This window comes from Fringilla coelebs (assembly GCF_963513975.1).
Source record: "Fringilla coelebs genome assembly, chromosome: 3".
Classification (NCBI taxonomy): Eukaryota; Metazoa; Chordata; class Aves; order Passeriformes; family Fringillidae; genus Fringilla; species Fringilla coelebs.
The window spans coordinates 68848543-68869349 of NC_140030.1; positions in this window are offsets into that span (position 1 = coordinate 68848543).

Consider the following 20807-nt stretch of genomic DNA (forward strand, 5'->3'; position numbering starts at 1 on the left):
AATATGTTTTCAAACATAACCAATTATTTTAAGCCAACTTATTTTGCAAAGCCCAGATATTGTTCCTCAGGAGGAAAAACCATTAAAAGCAGAGTTGACACAGAATGAGGCTTAAGCAATTTAGTCCCAAGGCTGTTGGCTTTGAACACTCCCACTAGGAAATAATATTCAACATCAAAGTTGTGTGTGGATGAGTTTGCCCCATCCTTCCAACTTGTTTTCTTTTAACTTTATTAAGTCCTTTTAGCTTTGTCAACCTGCTGCAAGTGCTGTTGCACAAAATTGATAACATTGTGCCGAGTGCTCAACCTTCACCTCATTAACCAGAGCAAAGCCCTGTCCCGTAAATCTCCACAACACTGAACCTTTGCGATTCAATGATCTTTGTTCATTCTCCAACAATTAAAGGATCGTCTTATTTTGGTATGCAGGTCTTCTAGAACCTGTCTAGTTTATATTTCACAGAGAATAGGTTTAACTGGATGGACAGGGCAGATTCTTGGAAAATGAATTATTCCTAGTTCCCCTGGCACATGAACAATTGCTGTCCTTCTAAGTATACGTTAAGATTTATGAACCCTCTTTGTCTGAACTGCCATTTGCAAGAAAGGGTAATTACCAAGCCTTTCAAAGCAGCTATATTAATTCAAGCAAAGTAAATGCTAAACACTAAACCTTATTACCACAGTTTTTTACTATATCAAAAAGATGGAAAACATTGCACATGTTAACAAAGTCTAACAGTTAGGATTCTTTTAAAAATAAATTATTTTAAACACAGAAGAGCCTTTTAAAAGTAATTATGTAGGAATAAAAAAGTAGTGCTTCACTGGACAAATTGATATAAACATTACAAGATATATTTTTCCTGTTTTTCCTTCTTCTCTCTTTAAAATAGTTTCACCACCATCTCATGATTCTTCAATTGTCTCTCAAGTGCGCATATAACACAGATCCTGCTATCTACCATGGCACAGGAACCAAAGAATCTTTCACAAGGGAACTTCATTTTCATTCTTCTGATAAATATTATTTAACATACATAAAACCAAAATGAAACAAAACCACACAACAAAAAAAGACAACAAGAATTTTTTGACACTGAATAACTTTAAAGGTTGACTATATGAAAATTTCATTTTGAAGAGCCATTCCCACACTGGCCCAGTCCTTGCTGTGCTGATCAAAGGAAGCATTATGTGACAGGCAGCACTAAAGCTAAGCTTTACTTCACCAGGACTGAACTCTGGTGAAGCCTGCTAAAGTACATCCAATAGGCAAAGCCAAGCCTGATTTTAAACATCATTTTCTCCTCATTAAGTTGAGCACCACAGCAGCTTTAGACCTTTTAATACTATATACTTGCATCTTTAGTAAATAAAGTATTTCAAGAATTTTCTCCCCACCCTCCAAAAGAAATAAATTACAAAAAGAAATCCATAAGTTGTCCAAATAGTAGTCTTTACAGGAACTGTTCTCCTCTGAAGAGGGATAATAATTTCATTCCCTAGTGTAAGCCAAACCAATTTCCACAGCCCTTCCCATCCACACTGCCCTTATTCTTAATATTAACCTAAATATCTGCTGTAGCAAATTAAGATAAAAATATTTTTAACTCAGGTACAGATAGCCTCCAAATCATTGCTCATCCTTTTTCTACTCAGCCAACTAGCTTAATTGAATGGTAAGCCATTACAAAGGTAAAAAAGTCAGTGAGATTCAGCAGAAATACATACAGAAATGTCACACAGAACAGCAGTAAAGTAGAAGGGCAATATAAGAGATGATGCTAAGCAAGAGGTTTTGGCATGAAAACATTTTCTCCTGCTAATGATATAATTCAGATTATCTGGCTGCATCAAAGAGAGGCAGAAGCTGGTTTCTAAAATGATGAAGCTACAGAAACTGTAATAAAGACTTGCATTTATGAGCAGAACCATTAGATAATGCCACATGCCATAAATTAGGACGCCAATAACACAGCATTTGGAAAGACAGACTTATGATCTACCATCCTTTTATGGTCTGGCTTAAGCTATTAGGGTCTTCACCATGTACATGCCCAGAGTATTAATATCAAGTGTTGTTATTGGGCCTCCCCTACATACACAGCACAGCTGAGTTATCATGGATTCTCCCAGACAACCTCCAGGATGAAGGATTCTTTCCTATCAGCACAGGTGTGATCACACCTCTACTACTTTCAGGAAAATAATTATCTTGTTTTAAGTCTCTCTTTTACTTCTGCTTGCTGTCAAGCCTGAATATACGGCTCTCACTCCTCAGGACATCAAAGACACACCTGAGGTATCTTTTTATTAATAGCTCCACTTTACCCAACCTATGGTTTTGCACCACATTCAGAAGTTGTCCTTTGCCCACTACAGTGCTGTAATACAAAATATCAGCAGATTTCCTCTGCTCCTCCAAGAAGCCTGTCCCTGAACAACTCTGGACCACGACAGACAAGTAAATCCTGAGAAAAGAGAGTTCTCTCACCCTGCAATTTAGCAACATATGAAGACCATCATAGGAATCATAATTCCCCCATGCTGACAAGTGATTTTTAGGCAACCTACACTGTCTCAGCCAGAAACCACTTGTGGGGGCTATGCTGCTAAATACCATGCGTAGGATGCCAGTTCAACACATGGCTTAGTTAAGGAGGGATCTTTTTCACTACTTTAACATCAGATTATCAGGTAGGTAAATCCTCAGCTGCACCACTGCATCAAATCCTGCTAGTTGGGAACTGTACAGTGATTTTTCTTAACATTAAGGGCTAAAACTAAATGCAAATTTTGAGAAAGGAAAAATGGTTGGCTCCTCAGAAGTTAGGGCTACAAGGCAAATCTGATTGAACCTAAACCACAAAAAAGAATCTTGAAATACTTGATTTTGCATCTGTACAGAAATACAGCTCTAGCAAGTTCCTGAACCATGAAAACAAATATAGAAAAGAAAAAAAAAAGCCCTCAGATTTTTAGTCTATTTTTCTAAGGAAGTTGGCACAAAACCACATAAAACATAAATTATGTTTTCACAGTGTTGTGAATCTTCTTGAGGAGGACGGTTTTAGTTTTTGTCTTGGCTCAGGTTCTAGATCCTAAATCCAGAATTTAAAGAACACATTAAAAATTACATATAATACCAAAGTATTGTAACTTTATACAGTCAAAAATATAAAAACATATTTTCCAGAAGATATAGCATATAAAGCTATAAATTTGACTCTCTTTTTTTATTTCTAACAGCTGGTAGAAACAGCCCTTCAGCTGTTTCTCGCTTGGGTCAAAAATACACATTTAAAATGAGGATTTGAAGAAGATAGAAAGAAATGCAAAATAAGAAAACCTGGAAAGGTATAATTACTAAGGGGGGAGGGGGTTGTTGGCTTGCTTTACTTTCAGGCATGCAGTACTGTTGCATTTTTCAAAAATCCAGCTATGCACATGTGCATGCTCTTAATGACATCAAAAAATTCAGAGAACATAATACTCAACTTTTTTCTAACAGAAAAATGACCAGAAAATATCCTGAACTGTATGGGCACCCAAAGGTCGAAACTCACAGAAACAGAGCTGAATGAAAAGTGCAAGGTCACTGATGTGAAGAAAGGCAGTTTAGTTAGTATTAGCACAACTCTCCAATTAGCACTGCTGAGAGGCAGCATTTAACCTGAGCAGAACTCACATCTGACAAGGCACTGCTTATTCCAAGTTAGCTCAATTATTTTCACTTGGCAGAACACAGTGCACACAGATGTACCAGGAGTTCTGCTGAAAAATCATCTCTCACGGAGGACCACAACAGTGGTTTTTACTCCCTGCCTCTGAGAAACCCAGGTGCCACTTCCCATAACAATGTTCTAAGCAGGTATTGTAAATTACTCTTTTCCTCAGTCCTGACGTTTAAGAGTCAACAGATAGCCAGAATGAATATATACATAGGGAAAATGCCATTTGCTGGCACTTTCCTGAACCAAGGGACTCATTTGTGAAGAACACCGATCTATTCTGATATACAGAAAGTGTAAGAATGAAATTCAACCAGCTGTAACTCCTTCTGGAAGGAGACCTTGCTGTGGTTTGAAGAATTCTAGGACTAAATTGATATTTTGCCACTGCTTTAGGATGGTATTAACAATTGATCCCAGAGGGATCAGACAAATGGGACTTTCAGGAGTATGGGCTCAAAGCCAAGTACTAATCTTTATTTACCAGCGTTCACTTCTCTCTTCTGTTTTATGCTGAAGTTGCTTTGCATATACAAAATGAGACTTTTTGACTTACTTGAGCTATCTGCTGTGAAGGACCTGGGTCCAGGATATCAGAACTGAGAGTGGATTTCTCATCAGTTTTATGGTATTTCTGCAGAACCAGGAACAAAGAGCTAGAAATTGTGCCCTTTCCCCCCCTCTTTTTTAACTATTCGTTAAAAAAATTATGTCCTTTTCCCAAATTATTTTTTTCCCCAAAACTTTTTTCATTCTGAAGAAGGCCACAGCTCTTGATAATGCCAGGTTCTTGTCAGACTCCTGCCTTCAAAGTGGCCAAGATCTTTCAACTCAGATATTTAAAACAAGCTACTTAGCCTCAGTCAATTTCCAATATCAAGATTTTATATATATATATATATATATATATATATATATATATATATATATATATTTGCTTTCAGAAAATTTCTAACCAGCTTTAAACAGTGTGCATGTATATACACTGGGCTTCTCAGAAACTTTAGCATGATATGAAGTTCTAAGTAATAGTATCACAGAATTAAATAGTAGATTAAAGCCAGGAAGATGTATTACCATGAAAGGTGAAGAAGAAATGTGCTTTCAAGTCATATTTGGAAAGAAATTTCACTAGGAAATTGAATTCATGAAGCACTACATATAAAATAAGTAGACTGGAGCAGACACATTCGCTGTGAACAGAAACACAGAGAAGCACAAAAGTAGTGGAAAAAAGTTTCTTAAGACAAACTGGAAGAACCCTACTATGCAGAGGCAGAAGTACTATTTCCAGGATATAAACAGGATAACTGTTTATACATTTGTGCTCCACGGGAGAGGGCTGGCAACTACATTTTACGCATTCTGGAACAGTGAGTTTTGAACTCTTGCAGGAAATGCCGCCAGGCCACCAGCTCCCTCCCACTTCCCCAGCTCCCAGGTACAGGTTTCAGGCCATGTCCCTCAGGGATGTTCACTTTACAGGCACAGACTGGGCAGCAGACTGCTGCTTCTCCAGATGGAGACAGGACAGAGCTCACTGCTGGTAATTCAGCACATGGCAACACTTCTCACAAATTTTCTTTCAAACAGCTCACAGTTACACCGTCCTTAGAGGTATGCTAGCAAGTTGCAGCGAGGCAAACAATTTTTTTTTGTCATGAAAAAAGGCAGCACACTAAAACAGCAAACAGAGTCTTCACTAAAAATTTGAAGCAGAAGTACCAAATTGAAATCGGAAATAATTTTGTTCAGATATTTTTTTTTCCCTTATCATTTAATTTTAAAAATGAAGATAAAGGTAACTTGTATGAAAGTGACAGAAATCCAGGCAGAACTAAATATCATCTGAATAAATTACATAACTTAGTCAAGTTTGGAGATAATAAGGCTGAGTCAAAAGCCTCTTTCAGAAATGTATCTAGAAAAAAACTTTTGCAAATTATGAAGTAGATGCATAGTAAGACTGAAATCACATCATATGTTTTACAGAGTGCATGACACAATAGCCCAATCTTTACTCACACATGTGCCCCATCTTGCAAATGAATTCTGCTAGACTGATGTGCTAAGGTACTGAGTGTAATCACAGAAGGGAAAAAAAGGTAAACCGAGCCCTTTTAGTGTTGTGACATGCCTTTCTACAGTGCTCTAAGCAAAAAAATAACCAAACAAAAAAACACCCCAAACCAACTATTCAAAGTCAAAAATATTTTTGGACACAATAATGTGGAATCCAGTTCAAAGGGATAAGATAATATTGGACGGACTTAGGGTGAAATGAAATAGCCATTAGCCCTCTTCCTGCAACACAAAATGTCACATATCTGATCAGAAAAAACTAACAGGAAAGGAAAAAAAGGTGTTTACAGTAGCTGCTTAGACTCTCAATAAGAGCTGCAGTGTCTTTTAATACTTAACATTTATTTCTATGGGTGGTTAAAATTTCTGCCTTTTAAGGGAAAATGCAAATAACCACGTACAGCCTCCCGACCCAGTTGTATTCTTAAAGAAAAACAAAGAATGCTTACTTTGGAAATACACCTAAAAAATAACATTTTCTGAAAGAAGTCCCTTGACAAGTAGAATGCTGACAAACAGTGTAGGTGAAACCCTACATCAAGCTCAGCCTCTTCATATGCAACATGCATGGAGTAAGAAACCACAAATGATTCACGTGTTTACATTGAGACTTAAACTCACAGTTTCTGCTAATACTATAATACCTCTGACCTATCCATTTTCACACATCTGTACAGCATCATAACAGCCAAAAATGATTAGATGCATTATCATATCTGCACCTGATTCCACATTCACCCTTAGAGAATGGTCCAGACGCATGCATTGAAATCCAGCGTGGATTATCGCACACATCTCTTACTGATGATAATTCTTACTGATGAAATAATTAATTTTGGCATTATCATAAATATTCTACTAATTATGGCATCATTTGTACATTAAAAATACACCTTGAAGTAAGTAAAAGAAAACAATTTGACCAGGATGGCAAAAAATTTGGATTTCTCATTTTATGGGAGAAAATAACTGTTCCCATTTTTGGCCATGGCATATCAGAATTAAAAATTGTGTCTGTCCCAGCTGTCTGAATGAATGTATCTACCCACTGCAGTCCAAATTTATATTACTGTAGTCTAAACAGCATTTTTTTCTTTTTTTTCTCTATCCCTTCTCTCTAAGTTTCTGACAATCATTTGCATTTAATCATTTGGCCATTTTTTCCTAGGCATTGTCTATTGCAGTGACATTGCCACAAAAATTCTGAAACTGCAGATCTGAACTGAGATTGTGTAATAATTTACTTGAAATATAATAACAACAATACTACTATTACTACTAATAATAATACCAAAAAAAATTCAGAGTACATGCTCATCAAGGAATAATTTTCTCAGTTTAAAGGCAAGATGAATTAATCTCTGTGGTTTTCAGCAAATCCCTGTCATACTAGCACTGGACTCTTAGGTGCTGCAAACCCTACAGTATTTACTGACCCTGCAGTGTGTCCCTACCTCAGCAGAGCACAAGGGAGCTGCGGTGTTTCACTCATGGGGGTGTTTATTGCCAAATCACAGCCCTGCAATGAGTGCTATTTATTAAGATTGAGACATCCAGATAATGTCTTTAAAAAACGAACTTTGGGAGGCAGTCCTGCCTTTGAACACCTTTAAAGCAGACTCCATGTGTAACTCCTGTGACCTGAACAGCACTGGCTTTCTCCAGGCAGGGTACAGAGATCACCCGCAGGTGTGCCCACAGGATAGGGAGCAGGCATGCTGCCAGCCCCATCAATACTAGGGCTTGTCAGGAACCATAAAACCAGAAGCCAAAAAAAGGAACCCAAGCTAGAATTGTAACTAAGAAGCTCTCTGAATGGGAAAATGTCATTCCAAGAAAAGTGGGAGGGGGTGATGGGATGTCACAGGATGTGACCGCGCAGGGTGGTCATTCATACGGTGGAAGGATCAGAGAGGGGCTGCCTGCCGAGCCCCTGAACACCTCTGCTGTAACACTTGTGCTGACAGCAGGAAAGGGGGATAAAAATCGGCTTTCTGTGAACATCTAGTCCCTGCTCACCATCACAGGAGACAAGAAACACCTGCCCAAACATGCCTGGAACTGCTCCTCCCACTTGTATACCCAGAAAACCTCTTTTTTTTTCCTCCTCCAAACTTTGCAAAAAAGTGCATAAAAAGGAAACAGTATGACCTAGAGAAATTAAGAGGACTGCCATCTGTAATCAGCCTTTCAAAACATCTAAATATCCTATAGCCTTGCAGTCACTGCACCGTCCCAGGGAGGAAATACCTTTCAGGCAGAGGAAGGAACCAAGCCCAAGTTACAGAATTATTTTATTAAAAGATGACAATTACTTAATCTGCGGTAGTTTTCTTAACACATCCTTCCTTTTCTGTTGCTTTTTTTGAAACCAAATAACCAGTTCTTCACATTAGCTTTATAAAAACTCTTCTAAAATATCAGTGGCTTCCTTAAAGAGACAGGGCTTGGGAGACAAGGACAAGGGCTTGGTTGTGGATGGGAGAGAGGAAAAGGATCAATTGCACGGCACACACTGGGTCCAGCTTCTTCATGGCTTCATGTTAGGATAACCAACGCACATTTAAAATACAGCCCACGTCTGTGGGCTTTTTTCTGATCCATTCTATCATAACATATTCCTCATACCTACAGGAATGACCACAAAGCCCTTTTATTACAAGTAGAGTTATTTAGTCGCAAGTTACCTGTTCTAAGATAAGGTAAGTTAAAATAACATGACAGCGGCCAACTTAGCTACTAATATCAATATTTTTCTTCAAATTAAAAGCAAAATCAGGAAGGAAATAAACAGTTAAAAGTTTGGTTAATGAAAGGTCAAGGTTGCAAGCCACAGTTTTAAATACCTCATTAATTGGTAAGAGAAAAATATATCCAGAAAAAGTTTACAACCAGAAAGCCATTTAACACTACTTTTTTTGAGTAATACTCTCATAATGACCACCTACAGTCATCCCTTTCAATTATTCATTTGATGTTGCAGGACCCTTGTCAGAGAAATATATTTCTTACTGAGTGGATTTCATTGTGGAGAAAATCCACATTTAATTACAATTACTCATATAAATACACTTATTTAGTGTAACAGAAGGATAATTTGGGACCTAAAAGTAACAAAAATCTTTAGCTGCTTATATCACAAAAGAAAATCAAATAGTGTTTTACTTTAGAGATGCTGGAATTTCTGAATCACATGGGCAAAGCTTATGGAATTCACAAGGGAAAAAAAATTACAAGGGGGATTACCCTTTCTCCAAAAAAATCCGAAATGCACACTTCAAACAGAAGACAGAGTGGCATAAAAAGTCAAGGACTCTAGCCCATCTGAGTGAGAGGGGTAAGTCAGGGGGGCTGAAAAAAAAGCAGGGCTCAGGAGCTGAACACATGCAAGAACGAGCCCCTCGACTAGATGCTGCCACCTGAGATAAAACAGAGGCGCTATTAAAAGCGTGTCCTCTGCACAGGTGTCACTTCCTTCCTGTGTGCTTGTACTGGGAAGACAAGTGATGCAATTTACCCTGTCACACTGTTTATAACACTTCCTCCTTCAGGAATCAGCTCACATGTGGGAGTGGGAATCAGCGTCTCTTGCGGAGTGGATCTGGAAAATGCCATCTACCCCACAGCCCTTTATTTTCTCTCTTTGTAAATTACTAAGCGCTTGCCTCTGTTATATGAATGTTACCAAGACTTTGATGTCTCCAACATTAACAACTGCAGATGGCTTCAGCATTTTCTGGCACCTGTAATCAGACTTTATATCATTAGAAAATAGTAACTACAGTATAACAGTATGAAAGCATCAGAATTAGTCACCACCAAATAAAAAGATTGATCTGCTTTCTTTGTGAGTTCAGATAACACAAGCCATGCTTAACCGGTTCATTACTCAGAAGTGCATAATAAAGCTGCAAAACTAAATGAATTGCCAATACAGACTAATCATTTCACATTTACCCAAGATGATGGTATCCAAACAAGCCTACTGCATTCCAAAGCAGATTCCCTGATTAATGTTAAGTTCTTTATGTCTTGTCATAAGAAGGTATCTTTATTTTATACTTAAGTTCAGAATAAGATGAGCAATGAGAAACAGTGCAGTCATTACCAGGCTATGTAAGGACCAAAATGAGCTACCAAGTTTAATTTTATAGTTCAAGGATTAAGGACCCAGTCCAAAAATGGGAAAGCATAGGTCCCAGGAAAGGTCAGTGAATATGCTGTTTTTCATGGTTCTGGGGACTTATATGATAGCAAAAAATGAAGATGATTTGTATTTTTCCTCACGAAAAGTTTAGCCTAATGTTTCTTTTTCACTTTAAATGTTCTCATGAAATATATTAAGACAAGTTTAATGTGATAAGACAAAGGGTGGTGATGTGCTGAGCAAGCTTTTACGTCCTTCAGCCTTGACCTGCAGTATCTCTGACACAAACCAACTGAAGCAGAAAAGGGCACTTATTCTAAATTATGCTTTATTAAGGGACAGAAATTCAAGGGAAAAAAAAGACTAAATCTGCCAAAATTATTTTAATTCTACCCTGCAATGGACTTTAAAGTAGGTTTTAAAGACAGGAGATTCAGTACCTGAATATACTCTGTCAGCAAAACTTCCAAATGGCAACAAAAGAGACAATGACAAAGGTATTAGAATTCCAAATACAAATAAGAACTGTATAGTTAATATGCAAGCAAGAGTATCTGGTTTAGAACATCTTGTGAATTGAGGACAGGCACTCAGAAAGGGAGAAGAGTTTCATAAAAGCAATTTAATTTCATTTATTGACTATTCACAGTTCCTTGAAACAAATCTACTGAAAGGAATCTAGCAGAAATCCATACTGAAATGAGAGGGCATGGAATGGCATGAAGGGATGACATGAATTAGAGGTATAGGAAAGAAATATTCAAACCTGAAGAAGGAAAATGAAGAAATGCATGGAAAGATACACTGATACTGAGATATCAAAAACCCTGGAAAGACAGATAAAGGCCAGCACATGGAATTGAATATTTTAAGAGCAAGAGAACTCCAAAGCGCTTCACAGAAATAGCACATGAAAGGTTACAATTACACAGCAGGCTTATGTCTCAGAACACACTTTTTAAAAGGTATGTGACTATCTGGTTATATGTATAAAAACGTGTCTCTTTTTACCAGAAATGTCATGCAAGAAGCCAAGTTGAACGAAAATAGATTTTTCCATTCTTCCGCAAAATTTAGACTTCAACTAGTTAAGGAGGAAATGGACAACAATAAGTTGGGGTATTTATGAGTTAATGAAATATACTGGGAAAAATATCTGTTATGATTTGTTCCTAAAAATCTGTGAAATGCTATAAAAAGAATACATTAAAATGATAAAATACTTATTACCATCTTGCCTTCATGCACATGTGAAAGAGCGTTGTTTTGTCTTATTTTAAGAGTAAAACTAGTTCTACTGAAAAGGATCAAATGTAATCAAATGGTTTATCTATAATTGAAAAAAAATCTTTCCAGTGATGGGCTACTTCTCCAGGAAGTATATAGATGTTGTAAATCCTTACTGAAAAACCTGTGACTGCCAAGACTGACATGACCCAGGATTCCATACAATGAAGACGAAACATAAAACAACTTTAACAAAATATTAACACTTTAACAAGCAGTAATAGACAAATAGCATAAGTTACCAATATGCAGTTCAAAGCTAGGCAATATTTATTTAATATGTATTTGCTAGTATGATAATATGTAAGTAGAATGCTAAGCAGCAGCTACATTACTTTCCATCAGCAAATTCAAATTGCTATTTAAAATAAAAAATTATAAGATATGGCTAAGAAGTGCTCTGTCCCTTGAACTGCCACTTGGAATTCAGCAACACTTCCAGAAGACTGAAAGCTACGCTAGAAAAATTTAGCAATATTAATTTGTAAACAAAAAATACCTACAGGTAATATGAATTGGTCAGACAACAGAAACAGTGTTAATAATCAAAAGCAGTAATGGAACTCAATATAAATAATGATTACTCAAGTTTTTGGAACCTTAATTTTGTAAAGTTTACATTTAGAAGATTATAGACTTAGTTAAGTTTATTACGATCCTAAATTTGCTTTATTTAAATCTGATACAACACAGTATCTCAGTTAAGAAACTAATACAATATAAAAAAACAGTACAACTTTCACTGAATTGCTCTGAAAAATAGAATTTAGAAAATACCCTGCAATTAGTCCTAGCAGGTATTAATTTCTTTGTTCTTTCTTTTCCAACTTGCTCAGTCAATTTAAGACAATACCTGCTGGGGTTTTACCACTTGCTTAAGAACTAAAGAGGAAAAAAATTAGATGTTATAAAATTATAATTCTTGATGACATAATTTTTTATTTTAAAAGTATTCATCTCTTGAAATTGCTTTTAAGCACCTGTCTTTGATTAAAACTAATTACTCTTTTTACTTTTACAATGGTCTCCATAATTTACATCGAGGTTGCAGATAGAGTCAGGATTTTTGACTTCCCAATAATATTGCGATAATAAACTCATTAAAGACTTGAAGTGGACCAGTGTCTACTGTAACACTTTAGATTAATCACCTTTTGTTCTCATATTAAAGGAAGTGAATGTTTCCTTTTCTAAATACAAATATTGTGGCTATGCAATACCAGCCAACTTACTGTGGCAGTCTTAATGGAATCTAAAATAAAAGTCAGGCATTCCTTCACTCTTAAGAACTTCTAACAAACCTTGCTGAAACAGAAAATTGAAAATATGAAGAATATTTTCAAATGACTCATTGGATTCTGAATGATAACATTGTATAGGGTATATGTAGGAAAGGAAAAACATACTTTACACCACAATACACTTGTGTCCCCTCCAAATGCTAACAAGCTTCTAAAAAGCTTCTAAAAATTTCTGGAAATCTATGATAAAACCCAAAACTTCTATACAATTGGAAATACTGCCATTTGTAGGACATTTAACTGTAATTACAATTTAGACATCTCTTAGGTCAAGGAAACATGGACACTAAGAATCTTTCACTCTCCCTGTTCAAGAAGCATCTCTTCAAAACTTTATACAACACTTAACTCAGCCAGATGTAATTTTCCAGTAATTCCAGAAGGCCTGGCATGCACAAAATACAGGTCAATGTTGAATACCTTGCTCATTTATTGTAACTTAACCTTAATATGCCAGAGATACCTATAAAAGAGAGTCTAAAATTAGTTGTCCTTATCACTAAAGAAATTTAAATATTACTTTGCAACTTCAAATCTGAGCTGCTGAGGTATAGCTATAGTTAATTCAGCAGATTAATTATTTATGCCTTCTTTACAAGAGCTGTTAACTAAGCAAAAAATCTCATTTTTTTCTAGACTGGAAGAAAATAAATGTTATTAAAAAAAAAATTACGCTGATCACAATTGACAAAGTGCAGAGCTCTGAAAGTAAGACATCTGGTTTCTGAGACTGACCCACTCACTGAGGTTAAAAATAAAGAAAAGATTATGAAAAATTTGGTCTTTGGTTCAACAAAGTATTCAACTTTGTCCAGCTTTACATACGTAAGTTATCCTACTAAAACTAATGAAATTAGTTACTTAAAAAATAATCTCTATGCTCATTGACAATGCCGGAGGAGAGAGTGAAAGTAACTTCAGGGAGAAAAACTAATGCAAAGCATTTGGGGCTCAGGATGCACCTAGCATTGTGCAGAACCTCCCCTGTGCCAGAAAAGGCAAGGATTTGGCTTTGCTGTTTTCAGATAAGCAATGAACCCCATCCATGCAATGATCACTTCCAGTATCACCTCACACGTGTTCCAAGCAGCCTTGCTGAGGGATAAACAGCAGCAGAGGTTTGAAACAGAACATCTGGGAAAAGGAGCTGTTAAACAACTCCATGAATCCTTCCCTTGGCAAGATCAACGAGTTGCAGACACAAATTTTCTGTGTTTTTCAGGATAAATGAAAACCAAAATTTACTAACAATGGATACTTCCAGCACAGCTTCTTCTCCTTAGTGACAATAAAACATGCATGAGAACAACTCAAGGAAGCATGAAGGTATTACCCATTGCTAAGGCAAAATTAAATGCACTGAAGAAATCTGTTAAAAGCAGCTTACTAGGAAAATTTTTTTTAAAAAAAAAAGGGATATTGGCCAGGCTTTCATTGTAAAATGACTAATGGTTGCAGAGTAGATTGTTACTATTCCTGTTTCAACTGTGGTAACATTCTATAGGTTGAAAAAGAAAATTACAACAGAAATAACACCCATCAGAAATCCTTAAATAATCTGAATTCTTTCACTGAAATAATAAATATTCCTTGATATTCCACATGGCTTCTTTTTCCTTTTCCATTTGGTAAACTAACTGAAAATTAAGTTCAAATGCAGCTGCTGTTGAAAATTCATTTAAAGATCACGCTACATTCTCTTATGGAAAATGCAGTTCTAGGAAGTTGAATTGAATGTCAAGAAACCAGCATCAAACATTGTTAACTATAAGAAACTGTTGTGGTCAGAGCAGGATGTGTCTTGAAGTAGGCGAGGCTGATACTAATTTTCACTTTTTCACCTACACCTTTCAGCAAAGTTGACCTGGAACATTTAGCCATAAACTGTTTCAGTGGAAATAATTTAACAGCTCTCAAAAGAGCATGAAAGCAGGAAAAACAACAAAAGGGGAAAAAAGAAAACAAACTTCTTAAGGAAAACAAGGAGTTTCTTAAACCATTTTTGACCACTGAAATGAAATTATCTGAAATGACTCATCAAACTCATGTCAAGAAGACCATCACTTTCAATTCCCCTAATCTACAAAGAGAAATTTCAGTAATTCAAATGTTTCTATTTTCCTGATTTTGTTAATTTTAATATAATTTGCAGCTAACAGATAATGTAAGCATAGGAAATCTCTCCTCTTTGGACACGCCGTTTGTTCAGCTGTTGCTGTCTTCTATTGATACAAAGTAAAATTATAATAGGCATTGAAGCAATATAAATGAATTATCTCTCAGATTCCAGCTCATGAATGTTCCATTTTTAAAATCTGTTGAGTTTTTAAAGTTATTTTTAAATAAGATTGGTGGAAAAAAACTCTTTTTGCCAATCAAACTTGCTTACTTGGGATGAGCCTAGGAGTACCTCAGTACCTAGTTCCTGTGTAGCCTAAGCAGTAGTCCAAATATAACTGGGGAAATTTCTGATTTGCTTCAGTTTTACACCTGTGCTCCCTTTCTTCCCCAAATAGACATGCATATCTTCTGCCTGTTTCTAAACTTCTTTTAACAAAATAAATAATGCATTTTTTCTCTTTCCACAGTTCATCTTAAAAAAAAAAAAAAATCAACTTTTCCTAAGGTTTATCATTAATAACGTTTAGAGAAAAAAACCACCAAAAGGACTGAAATGAAAGCACCAAATACAAGCAAGCAGCAACTATGCTGTGCCAGCCTGCTTGTTGATAGCTACTGAAATGACACAAATGTTTTCCACCAGTCAAGATAAATGAAGGAACAGATTCATTGAAAGGAGGTAAAAAAAAAAAAACCATAAGTACATTTATCCATAGGAAGGAAGACATAAAAGTGAGGATATAGCTTTTCTTTTCACAATTGATACTAAATGTCATAAAAATTTTTGAAGTGACAGAACATGCCACTCATTCTCAGAGTGCTGTCTCATTTAGTAGTAAAGGACTGAGTCAATAAACTTACTAGCACTGTCTACCCTAATCAAATATTAACCAACCCTCTTCAAGTTATAAACTATGATGGATATATACTGCAAAGGATTTAGTTTAATAAAATGGGAGGACGAGACTTGGTAAATAAAAGGAATTTGGAAGATGATCTTTCTGACTCACCCCTTGCTCTGCTGTTTTTTAACAGAATCAATTGAAATCTTCCATTTCCTTGAATATATTAATGAAAACAAATTTACCTTTTTCTCTTTTGAAAACTTTTTTACAATTGCAGCTTTAATGTCATGCAAACATCATGGAAATAAGTGTATTCAGGAGTACAGTCGCTACAGCTTTTCGTCTCCAAATTACGCATCGAAATTCCCAGTGACTGTGCTGGGAGATCTGCACGTGCTGCTCCTCACTCCCCCAGCAATCTGGGAGTCAAAAGTAATCAGGCAATACTGAACAGAACCTTCTGCTTTCACATTTTTCCACCTTTTTGCACAAAGAGCTTCCTTTTTTTTCCCCAATAATTATTTTGTCTAAACAAGCACAATGATGCTTAAAAAAATCACTTACATATGCTTTGCAGATTCAAAGGAAAGATTCTTGTGTCATAATCCCTGATATCAAAAACAACTCCTCAGGGTTTATCTAAATACCAAAGGTCTCTTGTGCTTTATGTAATCATGCTAATAATATTGGCCTGATTGGCTTCTTTCACCTACAAATATAAGGGAAGGCTTCATTTATGGTTTCACTTTTTTAAATAAATTTGGTTTGGGACTTGTCTTTTTTTTAAAATTTATGTTCCATATTTTATTATGACATAATAATAAACTTAGGTACATGATGTTTATATCATCAAGGAGTATTTGTGAGTAGAAAGAATAGAGAACTACACATTTTCAGAGAAAAAAATTAAGTTAGAAGAGGCATCCAAGGACTGTCTAATCCAACACAGCTGCTCAAGGTCACCTAAGGTAGATGGTCCAAGTTCATGTGCAGTAAGGTCTAAAATAACTTCAAGAACAAAGCTCCATGGCTTCTCTGGGCACCCTGCACCAGTGTTTTCTCACCCTCACAGTATAAAGATATTTCTTGATGTTGAGTCAGGAAGTCCTGTGGTTTAGCTTGTGCTCATGGTCTCTCGGTCTGTCACAGGGCACCATGGAAAAGTCTGTCCCCCTCCTCTTCAGTCCCTCCCCTCAGCTATTCCTTTACACTGATGGGCTCCCCTGACTCCTCTCCTCTTAGGCTCAAGTCCCAGCTTTCTCAGCCTCTCCTCAGAGAGAAGATGCTCCAGGTCCCTCATCCCATTGGAGGCCCTGTGCTGGACTTGCTTCACCGTGCCCACATCTCTCCTACTGGGAAGCTGAGTCTGGCCCTGCTGGTGTGCCCTCACCAGGGTGGAAGGAGGGGAACAATCTCCTCCCTGAACGTGCAGGCAACACTTGTCCTAACGCAGCTCGGTCCCTGTGCTCATTTCGGTTCCAACTCTAACTGAAGGTCTCTTGGCTCCCTGAGGCAAACACAACGGCACAAAAATTTCACAGATAAAACAAGTTAAAAGAGTAACATTTTGTCTCTGTGAAGAACCATGCAGATCTTGGTGCTTGACCTACTCAAGTATCTTTTGGCTAATCATTCCCTCCTGCACTTGAATTAGACATGGTCCAATTATACCCTTTGGAAAATTATATGCCAGTGTGAAAATGTCTAATACTCCAGGATAATTGGAACTGTCTCCTGTGTATAAACTGTATGTAAATGGAGGAAGGGAAGGGTTATGAGAAAATGCAACTCTCTAGCCTGGTGGCAAAATTAGTCTCTTGGGAAATGAGACATCTGGTTCCAATCCCTGCTCCCCTGAGTGTTTAATTTTGTATACAGAGCAGCACAACAAACCTTATTTCTGAGTTATTTCTAGTCTGGTTATCAGAGCATTTTCTTCAGAGAGGGAAGGTGCACGTTCAAGTGTGCTTAGGCAAAAATAGTGAGTTGAATCTGAGTTTACCACACATAACATGACCACCCTCATCACCAGGCTAATATTTTAGTGCATTGTCAAAAGCAGAACCAAGCCACTTTGTCCTTTCCTGATTCACCACTTTTATAATACAAATTATTTATAAAATTGATACGTAAATAAATGAAATAAACAAATAATACATGGAAAAAAAAAAAAAAAAAAAAAAAACACTTCCAAAAAAACACATACAAAAAGCCAGAAAATACCTAACTCTAATTGTTCTGCTTCAGGTGAATATCATATTTGACATGTTTTTTCCCAGTAGCAATTCTGAGATTTTACTTCTTCCACACTGGAAGGGTTTGGCTTATTAAGAAAAGAATTGTCATTATACAGCTTTAGTATTTACCTATTCATTATGTTGAATCACCAGCAGACTTCTTAGAAAGGATGAAGAGAAGGGACTCTGCTCCCCACCAGCCCATGTGACTGACACACACCTTACCCTGCAGCCTCTCTTCATCCCACCTGCAGCCCTGGATTAAAGCTGGTTGAGTCTGTTGGTGTTGCCAGGTCAGTCCAGGACCCAGACACCAAGGCCCATCTGACAGCTTGACCTGTTTACACTGGTCATAGCAATGAAGAGGAACTTTCTTCCAAGCAACCTGCAATTTCCTTTAATGTAAATTAAAAAAATAAAAAGGAATGCCTAGATTGTATGTTATCATATTAAATGAAATATTTAGGGTAGATGCTTGAGCCTAATATTACGTGAAGTATGAGATATAAAAATAATACACCAGTCCACGTGATATCATTAAAAAAAATTTAAAAGGCAATATGAACAGACCAGATATGTCAACAGAAACAGCTTTGGAAAGACTGGTATATAAAACACAGCACCGTCTTTCAGAATTACATGATTATGTATTTTATGGAGAAAAATTGCTTCAAAAACCAGCACAACGAAAACCCACTTTCCTTTGGTCAATAAAAGATGAGCATTTAGAGAAAATCTCTTTCCCAAGAAACAGACAATCACAGCTTAAAATTTTAGAAGTGGCCTAAGAAATTCTGGCAGCCAAATTCCATTAACATTTATGGTCATTTGCCACTTAACTCTGACGCATCCCATCCGTAACTGCGGGAATGGCAGCAGCCCCGCGGCCTCAAGGGCACTGGGAAGCAGGATGCCAGCAGTGCAGCCACCCACAGCTCCTCTCAGCACTTTGTGGATGATTGCACCCACATGCAAAATCTTCCTGAAAACTGTTTCACATGGTCAGTTGTGGAGAAATGGGAAGGTGACTTTTTACGAACAATAAGAAATAAAAATATCTAGGGGAACTGTCTAGCCTAATGCTGACAGGGGTGATTTACAAAGCCTCTAGATAAGAAGAAAGTTTCTTGGGAAACCAGACATCTATTGAAAGATAAGACCTTTTTGAATTTGAATAATAGAATCCTCTAAAGAATTTGAATTATGTTCAGTTTTAATGTACACTTATTTTTTCAACTAAATATTCTGCTGTACACATCATAATGCAAGCATCAACATGTGTGGTATCAATTAAATTAAATACTTCCATATTCTTGTGTAACAGCAAAAAGCAATGCTATAAAACCTGGCTATTTCTTAACAATAAAGTCTTCAAAGAAATTGAGATTTAGATATGAAAGAAACTACAGCAATGACAACAAAAGTGGTCTCTGTGCCCATGCATCTTAGAGACTTGAACAGCTCCCCGGTGACTTTTTCCTGCTCCCTGCACAGGACTAACCTCTGTTTTCCTGCTTTTCTTTTCTAACACTACCAGGCCTTTCTTACCTGATGGTCTCCATAATAAGCTATTATAAAGAGAGAAAGGGAAAAGAAACATTAGTAAGAGCCCTGGAGGAAACTGATTTGAAATTATATTGAATTTTATAGAGGAGGACTACAGAAAAGACAATATAATTTTAAGCTATGTAAGAATGTGATAAAATACAAAAACAAGCTGAAGCTTGTCTCTATCAGACACATGACTGGAAAACTGCTTCAGATAGATCAGAGCAGCAGAAATGAGCAAAATGGTGGGAGGGTTTATTTGACAAAAACATCCAGATAAATATGCCCAATTCACATAAATGGACACATATTCCAAAGCCTCGCAGTGCAAGAAAAAAGATGTAATGAGTGTGAGTACATATGTTTAGCACTGATAACAAAGAGATAAAATGAAGTAATGAAAAGTTATGAGTTTTTTTCTTTTATTTTGAAAAGATAAAATCATAAGCTAAGCAGAAAAAGAAAAGAAACTTTATACATGTATATGTCAGAGTAAAGTACCTAAAGGGGATGCTCACCAAAGTGGGAGATTCACATTCAGAAACACTGACAGCAGACGTGATCTTGTGAATTGTGTTTTAAGAAAAAGTAGGGTAACATTGCCTTATGCTATAAGGAAAAATGTCAAGCTCCTAGTACAAGGTCCACCTTGAGATTATAAATGTCCATCTTATTTGACAGACCTAGAACACCCATGTTCAGGTGTGTTAAATAAGATGAACATGTAAGAGCCATTTCTTTTCATGCCATTTCTGAGGTACCTCAATTAGGCAAGTGAGACACTTGACAGGCCAGAGACAACCCAGACCACAGGCAGCTCTGAGCCTTGCTAGGAGTCCATGGTCAGACTGCAGACAGACAGGTTCAATAACAGAAAGCTAATCTGTCTTTCAAAGTATTCTACTCTTCCATGTTTGTCAGATTCACAACATTTTGTAAGCATTATCTGATGAGTGCATAAAGCATTCTGCTCTCAGTTTGGTTTTCTACTGACAGAGAAAGCACAGAGAGGTCCAGGAGTAACAATTTATACTTGAATTACAGCTTGCAGTGCTACAGGCACATTACACAAATCATTTCAGCTCACCTTTGCCAAATATCAAAAAATATTACTATTTTCTAATGAAACTTCAAATCAGCAGCAGTTGCTGTCAAATACCTTGTAATTTCTAAGCTAAGTCATTGTGTCCAGCTCAGATGCTAAAATGTAGTTTGTTTCCTCAATTACACATAATTTCTTACTTCTTATTTGCTGACTGGTTCTTTCTTTTGTTCTATTCTTTTACCATTTTAAATTTCATAAGAGCCTTTATAAAAACTAAAAAATATTTCATTTAAAACCATGTCACAGTACTACAACTTTGTTACAGTAATCAAAAGAAAGATCATATTTCTAAAATGCTTTCAGATAAAGGAAAGAAACTATTAGAGCACATTTCAGAAATTTCTAAGTTTTCTTGTAAACTTGTTTATTTTTATTTCTCAAATGCAAATTCTTTGCAA